This window comes from Nycticebus coucang, chromosome 8, assembly GCF_027406575.1.
Source record: "Nycticebus coucang isolate mNycCou1 chromosome 8, mNycCou1.pri, whole genome shotgun sequence".
In the NCBI taxonomy this organism is placed as follows: Eukaryota; Metazoa; Chordata; class Mammalia; order Primates; family Lorisidae; genus Nycticebus; species Nycticebus coucang.
In genome coordinates, this window is record NC_069787.1 from 93079795 (window position 1) to 93092309 (window position 12515).

Genomic DNA, 12515 nt, shown 5'->3' on the forward strand with positions numbered 1-12515 from the left:
TGAAGTTGCTGAGAGCTATGACGCTATGGCGATAGCTTAAGGCTCTGTCTCAAAAAAATAAAAATGAATAAATAAAAATAGCAGGGCATCATGGTGGGCGCCTGTAGTCCCAGCTACTTGAGAGGCTGAGACACTTAAGCCCAAGAGTCAGAGGTTGCTGTGAGCAGTGACACCAGGGCAACAAAGTGAGACTCTTATCTCAAAATAAATAAATATAGAATGTAAGGCCAGGTGCAGTGGCTCCTACCTATAATCCTAGTACTCTGGGAGGCTGAGCTTGGTGGATCACCTGAGCTCAGGAGTTTGAGACCATCCTAAGCAAGAGTGAGACCCCATCTCTGAGAAATAGGCATTGTGGCAGGCACTTGTAGTCCAAATTACTCCGGAGGTTGAGGCAAGAGGATCACTTGAGCCCAAGAGTTTGAGGTTGCTGTGAGCTATGATATCATGGCACTATTCTGAGGGTGATAAAGTAAGACTCTGTCTCAAAAATAAATACAAAAAAATTAGAATGTATTTCTTTTTTTTTTTTGTAGAGACAGAGTCTCACTGTACCGCCCTCGGGTAGAGTGCCGTGGCAACACACAGCTCACAGCAACCTCTAACTCTTGGGCTTACGCAATTCTCTTGCCTCAGCCTCCCGAGCAACTGGGACTACAGGCGCCCGCCACAACGCCCGGCTATTTTTTTGTTGCAGTTTGGCCGGGGCTGGGCTTGAACCTGCAACCCTCAGCATATGGGGCCGGCGCCTTACCAACTGAGCCACAGGCGCCGCCCAGAATGTATTTCATTTGGGGTGTCTGATGTTTTCTCATGGTTATATTCCAATAATGCATCCCACTCTGGAATACTGCACAATTGGTGCTGTCAGAGGCATGTGGTGTCCATCTGTTCCTCGCTAATGTTAATTTTGGTTATCAAGTCAGAGTGTTTTCTGACTTCTCTGCATTGTTACTATTTTTTTCGCAGTTTTTTTTTTTTTTTTTTTTTTGGACAGGGCCGGGTTTAAATCCGCCACCTCCGGTATATGGGGCCAGCGCCCTACTCCTTTCAGCCACAGGCGCTGCCCCATTGTTACTATTTTTTCCCTTGCAACTAATAAGCAATCTGTGGATAGACACTGTAAGGCAGACTTACATCCTGCTCCTCATCACACTATCCCTTAGATTTGGATAGCACCCACAGATGATTCCTTCCTAAACCAATCTTTACTGTGATGGTTGCACAGGGATGATGATTTTTCATTCCATCTCTCCCTCCACATTTACATGTTGATATTTAGCATTTTGATGTAAACTATATCCCTTCTAAAGGTGTAGAGTTTTGACTTCTGTCAAGGTTAAGTGAGTTCTGCTGGAAAAAGCCACTCTTGTCTAAAGGCAATAAAAGGCTAAAGGCAATAGCCTGACTTGCCTAGTCCTTGAGAGCAGATAAGGTGACAGTCACTCCAGGGGTTGCAACTAAAGGAGCTGAGACTTCAGAGAATCAAAAGCAGCAGAGAGAAATATGCAGGGGCTTCACAGACCAACAGCCTCTGTTTCAAATTCTGTCTCTTACCTGCTGTGAGACCTTCATCAGCTCATGTAGTTTGGCCTCTATTTCCTAACTAGTAATATGGTAATCCTTACCTTAGAGTTTCATTGGGAAGATTAAAGGAAACAATGCTCATTATTTTGCTAGGCTAGCAGCCGGCTAAATGAGAGGTGCAGATTATATAGAACGTGGAAAAATTATGTTGTATTTGAATTATGTTTCTTTTTTTTTTTTTTTTGTAGAGACAGAGTCTCACTTTATGGCCCTCGGTAGAGTGCCATGGCATCACACAGCTCACAGCAACCTCCAACTCCTGGGCTCAAGCGATTCTCTTGCCTCAGCCTCCCGAGTAGCTGGGACTACAGGCGCCTGCCACAACGCCCTGGTTGCAGTTTGGCCAGGGCCGGGCTTGAACCCTCGGTATATGGGGCCGGCGCCCTACCGACTGAGCCACAGGCACTGCCCGAATTATGTTTCATTTCAACAAAGGTTTACTCAGAACCTACCATACATCAAGGCACTATGCTTGGAGCTAGAAACAAAATAAATAAGCCCTCAAAAAGTTCACAATCAAAAGGAATAAAAAGAAATTTAATTTTACTCCTAGGTATTTCCCTGAAAGAAATAAAAACATACCCCTGCACGTTTAATAATGTTCATAGTGGCCGGGCGTGGTGGCTCACGCCTGTAGTCCCAGCGCTGTGGGAGGCCGAGGCGGGTGGATTGCCTGAGCTCAGAGGTTCGAGACCTCTATGTAACAGCGTGTGAGCCAGAGTAAGACCCCGTCTCTACTAACATCAAGAACCCGCCAGAGGAAGATAAAAAACAGTACTTCAAACAAAGAAGAATGAACAAGGAAGTTGAAATTAAAAATAAAAAAAAAAATTTTTTAAAAAAAATAATGTTCATAGTAATGGCTTTCATAAAGAGTAGTATGATGTTTACCAGAAGCTGGAAAGGGGAAGAACGAAGGGGGAGGGGGGCAATGAAGAGAGGTTTCTTTTGGTTTTTTTTTTTTTTGGATTTTGGCCGGGGCTAGGTTTGAACCCGCCACCTCTGGCATATGGGACCGGCGCCCTACTCCTTGAGCCACAGGTGCTGCCCTTCTTTTGGTTTTTTAGAGACAGAGTCTCACTCTGTTGCCCCAGGCTAGAGTGCCATGGCTTCAGTCTACCTCACAGCAACCTCAAACTCCTGGGTTCAGATGATCCTCCTGCCTAAGCCTCCGAAGTAATTGGGACTACGGGCACCCACCACCATGCCTTGCTGATTTCTTCTATTTTTAGTAGAGATGGGGTCTTTGCTCAGGTTGGTTTAGAACTGCTGAGCTCAGGGCGGCGCCTGTGGCTCAGTCGGTAAGGCGCCGGTCCCATATACCGAGGGTGGCGGGTTCAAACCCGGCCCCGGCCAAACTGCAACCAAAAAATAGCTGGGCGTTGTGGCGGGCACCTGTAGTCCCAGCTACTCGGGAGGCTGAGGCAAGAGAATTGCTTAAGCCCAGGAATTGGAGGTTGCTGTGAGCTGTGTGATGCCATGGCACTCTACCGAGGGCCATAAAGTGAGACTCTGTCTCTACAAAAAAAAAATAGAACTGGTGAGCTCAAGGGATCCCTCCTGCCTTGGCTTCCTAGAGTGCTGGGATTACAGGTGTGCGCCACAATACCTGGCTGAAGAGAAGTTGATTAATGGGTACAAACTATAGGTAGGTAAAAGAAATAAGACCTAGTGTCAATAAATCAGTAGAGTGACTATAGTAAACCCTAATATATTGTCCATTTCAAAATAGCTAGTAGAGAATAACTCAAATGTTTCCAGCATAAAGAAAAGATAACTGTTTAAGGTGAAAATATCCCCATTACCCTGATTTGATTATGATACATTATATGAATATATCAAATATCACATGTACCCTGAAAAATATGTATATTATGTATCAATTAAAAAATGAAATAAAAAAGACTGTTCAGGTGGCACCTGTGGCTCAAAGGAGTAGGGCGCCGGCCCCATATACTGGAGGTGGCGGGTTCAAGCCCAGCCCCGGCCAAAAACTGCAAAAAAAAAAAAAAAGAAAAAGACTGTTCATACTATTAATACCTCAAAACTGGAAACAGCTTGTGATATTATGATATATATGTATGTATGTATGTATATGTATATTGAGAAGTCTTGCTATGTTGCCTAGGCTGGTCTTGAACTACTGAGCTTAAGTAGTCCTCCCACCTCAGCCTCCTTGGGTAGCTGAGATTATAGGCACAGTACCCAGCTAATATTGTGAAATTCACAGTCTTGCAATATTTTGTCAATGAAGAGGGTGGTCCCTGAAGATTATAATACAGTATTTTTATTGTATCTTTTCTATAGTTTGTCTTCATCTCCATTTCCTGGCATGCAACTCCTAAAATTCATAGAATCTCAAAAGTGTCTTTTTATTTATTTATATTTTTTAGAGACAAGATCTCACTCTGTTGCCCAGGCTAGAGTACAATGGTGTCATCATAGCTCATAGCTCATTGTATCATTAAACTCTTGAGCTCAAGTTATCCTCTTGTCTCAGCCTCCCAGCCATACACCACCATACCTCGAATTTTTAAATTTTGTGTAGAAATGGAATCTTGCTATGTTACTAGGCTGGCTTTGATGTCTTGGCATCATCTAATCCTCTCATCTCAGCCTTCCAACATGCTGTAATCACAGGTGTGAGCCACCACACCTGGCCATGAGTGTCTTTTTGTGTGCTATTGAGATGACTGGTGGCTAGCAGCCCTAGGTAGCTTCAGGATGGGTGCTGGTCACAGGAAAGACCAAAGTCTGATTAGAGGGTTGGGACTTTCAACCCTACCTGCCAACTTCCTGGGAGGGAAGAGCTGCTAAAGGTTAAATTCCTCACCAATGACCAAGTATTTAGTCAACTTATGCTTATGCAATGAAACCTCCTTAAAAACCACAAAGGTCAGAGTTCAAATGCACTTCCAGATAGGTGAACACTTGGTGGTTCCTAGATTTTGTTGGTGCATGGAAGATATGTGCCCTTTCTCCCATATCTCACCTTTGGTCTCTTTAGCTATATCCTTCATATATCCTTTATAATAAACTGGTGAATGTGTTTTCCTGAGTTCTGTGAGCTGCTCTAGCAAACTTATGGAACCTAAGGAGGGAGTCATGAGAACCCTAGTTTATAGACAGTCGGAAACACAGGTAAAACAAACTGGAGCTTGTGATTGGCATCAGAAATGGGCAGTCTTTTGAGGCTGACTCTATTTCTGAGTAGATGTTGCTGCCCAGTGAGGTTCATCTGCCCACTGCCTAAGAGGTAGCAAATGCCCAGAGACAGTAGGGTTTACAGCAGAGAAAGAGTTTATTCCACAAAGCACTAAGCGGGGAGAGGGGAGAAATTTCTCAACTCCATCTTCCCCCCGATTTGGGAGAGAGTTTAAGAACAGTTTAACAGGCAGGGGACTAAGTAATTAGGTTTGTTAACTGGCTAAGTTTGGGGCAAAATTATAGGGGTGTGGACATTATTATACGGGTCTGGAAATCTCTTGTTTTGCTTCAGCTCCTGGGGTCATGATTCCAGTCTAGTCGGTTTCTTTGTATAGGCTGTTGGTCTAAGTGGGTTAGCCAATCTACTGGAATGCAGGGCCTGGAAGTTATCTTAGAAACTGCCTTTTGATTTCCAAAAGGTGATGTTATCTATGGAGAAAAGTTAAGAATCTTTACATCACCTTAAGAATCTTTACAACTACCAGCTGGAAATAAACAGGGACAATGACTATTATCAAGCAAAGGAGGGGACAGTGGCTGATTATTATCATTATTTTAAATTAATTTAATTTATTTATTTGAGATAGAGTCTCACTATGTCACCCTCAGTAGAGTGCTCTGGTGTCACAGCTCACAGCAACCTCAAACTCTTGGGCTTAAGTAATTCTCTTACTTCAGCCTCCCAAGTAGCTGGGACTATAGGCACCCACCGCAATGCCCAGCTATTTTTTTTGTTGCAGTTGTCGTTTAGCTGGTCCAGGTTGGGCTCAAACCCGCCAGCCTTGGTTTATGTGCCTGGCACCCTACTCACTGAGCTACGGGCACCAAGCCCATTATTTTTAGATAAGCCTGTTCCTTCACAGAGTTTTGGAAAAACTTTAGTTCTTGCCTTGTACCCCTTCATCAGTTTGTGAGGGTAGTTTCATAGTTCCAGAATTGCGCTGAATTAGAGGACACCCCGCTGATGTCCTCTACTGAAGGATTACTTGCTTGGTATGTGGACACCATGCACATTCAACTTTCTGTGTATATACTCAGCACCATACCTGTGGACACTAATAAAAGCATTAAGGAATGCTGCTTAGATGCCACCTCCAGGAAGCCTTTCCTGACTCTCCTGGGGAAAAGAGGCTCATGTCTTCTAGTTATGAGCTCACCAAATGTGAGCACCCTCTGCTCTGGTCTGAACCACTTCTGATTCCTCTGCAGTAGGCAGCTCTGGGTCTTGGCTTTGTTCTTGGTTATGCTGCTGGGGGCTCACAGTCCTCTGGATCAATAACACCAGGGCAGGATAGCTGAGTCTCCACAGGAGGCTGGAACTCTTAGAGTCCCACTTAGCCCTAAAAACACCTGAGGTCTGAGCAGACAAACTTTCCTGCCTTCTTTATTTGTGGTGATTTAAAATATGTCTGCAAATTCTTTGACACTTTTCCCTTTCAAAAGGTGGAAGTTAATTCTCCTTCCCATGAATGTGAGCCAGACTCTAATGCACAAAATGTGGCAGAAGTGGTGCTATATATGACTTTGGAGACTTGGCCATAAAAAGGTTATAGCTCGGGCGGCGCTGAGTAGGGCGCCGGCCCCATATGCCAAGGGTGGCGGGTTCAAACCCAGCCCCGGCCAAACTGCAACAAAAAAATATATATATATCCGGGCATTGTGGCGGGCGCTTGTAGTCCCACCTGCTCCGGAGGCTGAGGCAGGAGAATCGCGTAAGCCCAAGAGTTAGAGGTTGCTGTGAGCCGTGTGACGCCACAGCACTCTACCCGAGGGCGGTACAGTGAGACTCTGTCTCTACAAAAAAAAAAAAAAAAGGTTATAGCTCCCTCCTGGCTCCTTTCTCTTGGATCACTCACTGTAGTGGAAGTCAGTCACCATGTCATAAGGACACTAAAGCCCTGTGGAGGAGCTCCCGTGGGAAGGAAGTGAGATCTGCCGCCCAAGCCCGCTCCAACTTGTCAGCCATCTGAGTAAGCCACCTTGGATGGGGATCACCCTGTCTCAGACAGGCCTTCTCATGGTGCAGCCCTAGCCAAATAGGATTATAACTCTTGAGACTCCAAGTCAGAACTGCCCAAAAAAGCCATTCCCAAATTCCTGATCCTCAGAAACTGTGAGATAATGATTATTGTAATAAGCCACTAAGTTTTAAGGGAATGTGTTATGCAGCAAAGGATAACAAAAACATGCTTTTCCTCACTGCCTCTTCTCCAAGCTCCCTATACTCCAGCCAAACTAAACCACTCATTGTTCAATGCAACACATTTTTTTTTTTTTTTTGTAGAGACAGAGTCTCACTGTACCGCCCTCGGGTAGAGTGCCGTGGCGTCACACAGCTCACAGCAACCTCTAACTCTTGGGCTTACGCGATTCTCTTGCCTCAGCCTCCCAAGCAGCTGGGACTACAGGCCCCCGCCACAATGCCCGGCTATTTTTTTGTTTTTGTTGCAGTTTGGCCGGGGCTAGGTTTGAACCCACCACCTTCGGCATATGAGGCCGGCGCCCTACTCACTGAGCCACAGGCGCCACCAATGCAACACATTTTTACTGAGTATCTTCCGTGTCCCCGACCAGGCCTGATGTTGGGGATATGGCAGTGAGCCAGCTATACCTGGCCTCACAAACTTAAGGGGTCATGGACTCTAAAATTTTCAGAGTTAACTTTGGCTCACACTGTGCCCTTCATCCAGAAAGCTCACCCCAGGCTCAGCACCTGTAGTACAGTGGTTACCATGCCAGCCACATGCACCAAGGCTGGTGAGTTTGAGTCCAGCCCGGGCCAGCTAAACAATGACAACTGCAACAAAAAAATAGCCAGCAGTTGTGGCAGCCACCTGTGTTCCCAACTATTTGGGAGGCTGAGGCAAGAGAATCGCTTAAGCCCAAGAATTTGAGGTTGCTGTGAGCTGTGACACACGGCACCCTACCAAGGGTGACATAGTGAGACTCTGTCTCAAAAAAAAAAATAAATAAATAAAATATATATAAAAAATAAAAGCTCACACCAACCCAGCCTTTAACGTCTTTATTTTATTTTGAGACAGAGTCTCACTCTATCACCCTGAGTAGAGTGCATAGCACTGTCATAGCACACAGTAACTTCAAACTCTTGACCTCAAATGATCCTCTTGCCTCAGCCTCCTGAGTAGCTGGAACTATAAGGGCCTGCCACAAGGCTCAGCTAGTTTTTCTGTTTTTAATAAAAATGGGGTCTCACTCTTGCTCAGGCTGGTCTCGAACCTGAGCTCCAGCAATCTACCTCCCTCGGCTTCCTAGAGTGTGATTACAAGTGTGAGCCATCACGCCCAACCACCCCTTAATTTTTTTTTTTTTTTTTTTGAGACAGAGCCTCAAGCTGTCCCCTTGGGTAGAGTGCTGTGACATCATAGCTCACAGCAACCTCCAACTTCTGGGCTCAAGCGATTCTCCTGCCTCCACCTCCCAAGTAGCTGGGACTACAGGCGCCCGCCACAACACTCGGCTATTTTTTGGTTGCAGCCATCATTGTTGTTTGGCAGGCCCTGGGCTGGATTCAAACCCGCCAGCTCAGGTGTATATGACTGGCGTCTTAGCTGCTTGAGCCACAGGCGCCAAGCCAACAACATCTTTTTTTTTTTTTTTTTTTAATATGGAACACTTCACAAATTTGCGTGTCATCCTTGCACAGGGGCTATGCTAATCTTCTCTGTATTCCAATTTTAGTATATGTGCTGCTGAAGGGAGCACATCTTTTTTTTTTTCAAATTGATACACAGTCTCACTTTGTTGCCCTTGATGGAGCGCTGTGATATCATAGCTCACAGCAACCTCAGATTCTTTGGGGTCAAATGAGTTTTAAGCCCAAGCCTCCTGAGTAGCTGGGACTACAAGCACCCACCACAATGACCAGCTATTTTTTTTTTTTTTTAAGAGACAGTGTATTGGGCGGCGCCTGTGGCTCAAGCATTAGGGCGCCAGTCCCATATGCCGGAGGTGGCGGGTTCAAACCCTGCCCTGGCCAAAAAAAAAAAAAGAGGGTATCGGGTGGTGCCTATGGCTCAGTCGGTAAGGCGCCGGCCCCATATACCGAGGGTGGCAGGTTCAAACCCGGCCCCGGCCAAACTGCAACCAAAAAATAGCCGGGCATTGTAGCGGGTGCCTGTAGTCCCAGCTACTCTGGAGGCTGAGGCAAGAGAATCGCTGAAGCCCAGGAGTTGGAGGTTGCTGTGAGTTGTGTGAGGCCACGGCACTCTACCGAGGGCCATAAAGTGAGACTCTGTCTCTACAAAAAAAAAAAAGAGGGTATCGCTTTTGCTCAGACTGGTCTCCAACTCCTGAGCTCAGGCACTCCACCTGCCTCAGCCTCCCAGAGTGCTAAGATTACAATTGTGAGCCACTATACCTGGCCATCCGTTAACATCTTTAAACTCACCTTTCTCCATCTGCTCTGAACCCAAATATTACCTCCTCTGTGGAGCCTTTTCTTTCTTTTGTTTCTTTTTTTTTTTCTCTTTTTTGAGACAGAGCCTGAAGCTGTTGCCCTTGGTAGAGTGCTGTAGCATCACAGCTCACAGCAACCCCCAACTCCTGAGCTTAAGAGATTCTCCAGCCTCCACCTCCCAAGTACCTGGGACTACAGGCACCTGCCACAACGCCCAGCTATTTTTTGGTTGCAGCTGTCATTGTTGTTTGGTGGGCCAGCCCTGGATTCAAACCTGCCAACTCAGGTGTATGTGGCCTGGTGCCTTAGACGCTTGAGCCACAGGTGCCAAGCCTGTGAAGCCTTTTCTGATTGCCTCATTTGGAAATTATCTTTCTCATCTCTAAACTCCTATAATACTTTATCTCAACCTTACTTTGGCCACTTAACTTCTTCCTTTTTGCGATCATGTATGTAACTTCCCTGGTAATGGCCACAGGGAAGTTAGAGTGCCTTTTTCATATCTGTGTGCCCCATACAACAGTATGCACAATGCCATGTGCATAGTGAGCTCTCAAGAAATGTACATTCTGGTGGCACCTGTGGCTCAGTGGGTAGGGCGCCAGCCACATACACCAAGGCTGTCAGCTCTGAACCCATCCTGGGCCAGCTAAAACAACACTGACAACTGCAACAATAAGAAAAATAGCCAGGCATTGTGGTGGCACCTGTAATCCCAGCTACTTGGGAGGCTGAGGCAAGAGAATCCCTTATGCCCAAGAGTTTGAGGTTCCTGCGAGCTGTGATGCCACTGCACTGTAGTGAGACTTTTATTTTAAAGGCGACATAGAGTGACATTCTATTTTTTTTTTTTTTTGTAGAGACAGAGTCTTACTTTATGGCCCTCGGTAGAGTGCCGTGGCCTCACACAGCTCACAGCAACCTCCAACTGCTGGGCTTAAGCGATTCTCTTGCCTCAGCCTCCCGAGTAGCTGGGACTACAGGCGCCCGCTACAATGCCCGGCTATTTTTTGGTTGCAGTTTGGCCGGGGCTGGGTTTGAACCTGCCACCCTCGGTATATGGGGCCGGCACCTTACCGACTGAGCCACAGGCGCCGCCCGACATTCTATTTTAAAAATAAAAGTGCTGCGCCTGTGGCTCAGAGAATAGGGCACCAGCCCCATATCCCGAGGGTGGCAGGTTCGAGCCCGACCCCGGCCAAACTGCAACAAGAAAATAGCCGGGCGTTGTGGCGGGTGCCTGTAGTCCCAGCTACTCAGGAGGCGGAGGCAAGAGAATCGCCTAAGCCCAAACGTTGGAGATTATAAAGTGAGACTCTCTCTCTAACAAATGAGACTCTGTCTCTAAAAAATAAAATAAAATAAAATAAAAAATAAAAACATGGAGAAATCTCAGAAATCTATTAAACGAGGGTAGTGTGGCAGCTCATGCCTGTAATCCCAGCACTTTGGGGGCTGAAGCAGGTGAACTGCCTCAGGCCAGGAGTTCAAGGCAACAGCGAGACTATACACACACAAAAATTAGCTGGAGGCTAAGGTACTCTAGCTCACAAATTCAGCTATACATAATACTATGGCTCTGGGAGGCTGAGGTGGGGGGACTGCTTGAGTTCAGGAGTTTGAGACCAGCCAGAGCAAGAGAGAGACTCAGAAATAGGAAAATTAGCTGAGTGTGATGGCATGCACCTGTAGTGCCAGCTACTTGGGCAGCTGAGGCAGGAGTTTGAGCCCAGAAGTTTGAGGTTGCAGTGAGCTCCAGGGACCCCACTGCATACTAGCCAGGGTGACAGAGCAAGACTCTATCTTTAAAAAAAAGAAAAAAAGGGCGGTACCTGTGGCTCAACGGAGTAGGGTGCTGGCCCCATGTGCCGGAGGTGGCGGGTTCAAACCCAGCCCCAGCCAAAAACTGCAAAAAAACAAAACAAAAGAAAAAAAGAGACTCGGTGCCCAAAGCACACTGGTTATGGCGCTGGCCACATACACTGAGGCTTGAGGGTTCAAACCCGGCCCGGGCCTGTTAGACAACAATGACAACTGCAACCAAAAAATAGCCAAGCATTGTGTTGGGCACCTATAGTCCCAGCTACTTGGGAGTCTAAGGCAAGAGAATCACTTAAGTTCAAGAGTTGAAGGTTGCTGTGAGCTGTGATGCCACCACACTCTACCAAGGGTGACAAAGTGAGACTCTATCCACCCCCCCACCAAAAAAAGAGGAACAAAAGCCAAGCCTGGTGGCACTCATGTGTAGTCCTAGCTACTTAGAAGGGTGCAGCAGGAGGATAGCTTGAGCCCAGGAGTTTGATACTGCAGAGAACTATGATGATGCACTTCAGCATGGGTGACAGAGCAAGACCCTGCCTCAAAGAAAATGTGGGCTTTTTTTGAAGGAAAAATGTGGACACAAAAGAGTTCGTAAATGTAATAAGTTGTTTCAATTACACAGCATTCATACAGGCAGAACTAATGTCTGATGATCGAAGTTAGGACAATGATTACTTCTAGGGGAGGCTGTTCCCTAGGCTAAAGAAACAAGGAAATATTCTGGGGTGCCAAACCTTCCTGATCTGGGTAGTAGTTAAATTTAATGTAAATGTAGGTAAAATTAATTGATTTATATACATATTGCCTTTTACTGTATGTAAATTATACCTTAATTACACATTGCAACCCTGTGCCTAATGCTCACGATAGGAGAGACCCCACACGCAAACTGAGTAGGTTAATCAGATCACATTGTAATGGGGCGAGATAAGGACCAGCAACTCAAATTAGAAGTTCAAAAAGGAGTCTTTTACTAACCGCAGGGCTGTCTCAGCAAAGTCTAAGGCAGACTGAGAGAACCTTGAGGGATCTGAAGTTGGGTTTTTTTTCTAGTCTGAAAGTTGGCAGAAGAAGCAAAAAGAAGGGTGGTGCCTCTGGCTCAAAGGAGTAGGGCACTGGCCCCATATACCGAAGGTAGCCAGTTCAAACCCAGCCCTGGCCAAAAACTACAAAAAAAGCAAAAGGAAAGTTGGCAAAAGAAGCAAAAAGAAAGTGTGGGGTCGGGTGGCGCCTGTGGCTCAGTGAGTAGGGCGCCAGCCCCATATACCGAGGGTAGAGGGTTCAAACCCGGCCTCAGCCAAAACTGCAACCAAAAAATAGCCGGGCGTTGTGGCGGGCGCCTGTAGTCCCAGCTGCTCGGGAGGCTGAGGCAAGAGAATCGCTTAAGCCCAAGAGCTGGAGGTTGCTGTGAGCTGTGTGAGGCCACGGCACTCTACCGAGGGCAGTACAGTGAGACTCTGTCTCTACAAAAAAAAAATAA

At 46.4% G+C, this 12515-nt stretch overlaps 1 long non-coding RNA gene and 1 other non-coding gene across 2 annotated transcripts in view; one reads left to right on the top strand and one right to left on the bottom strand.

The window, feature by feature from the left end:
* Positions 1–12515, top strand: part of LOC128592543 (uncharacterized) — a 51464-nt gene that overhangs the window by 9939 nt on the left and 29010 nt on the right. The gene's annotated exons all lie outside the window — the stretch shown is intronic.
* LOC128592895 (U6 spliceosomal RNA) lies at positions 8417–8520 on the bottom strand. Its single transcript, XR_008382106.1, has one exon. It is a non-coding gene; the product is annotated as a U6 spliceosomal RNA (small nuclear RNA).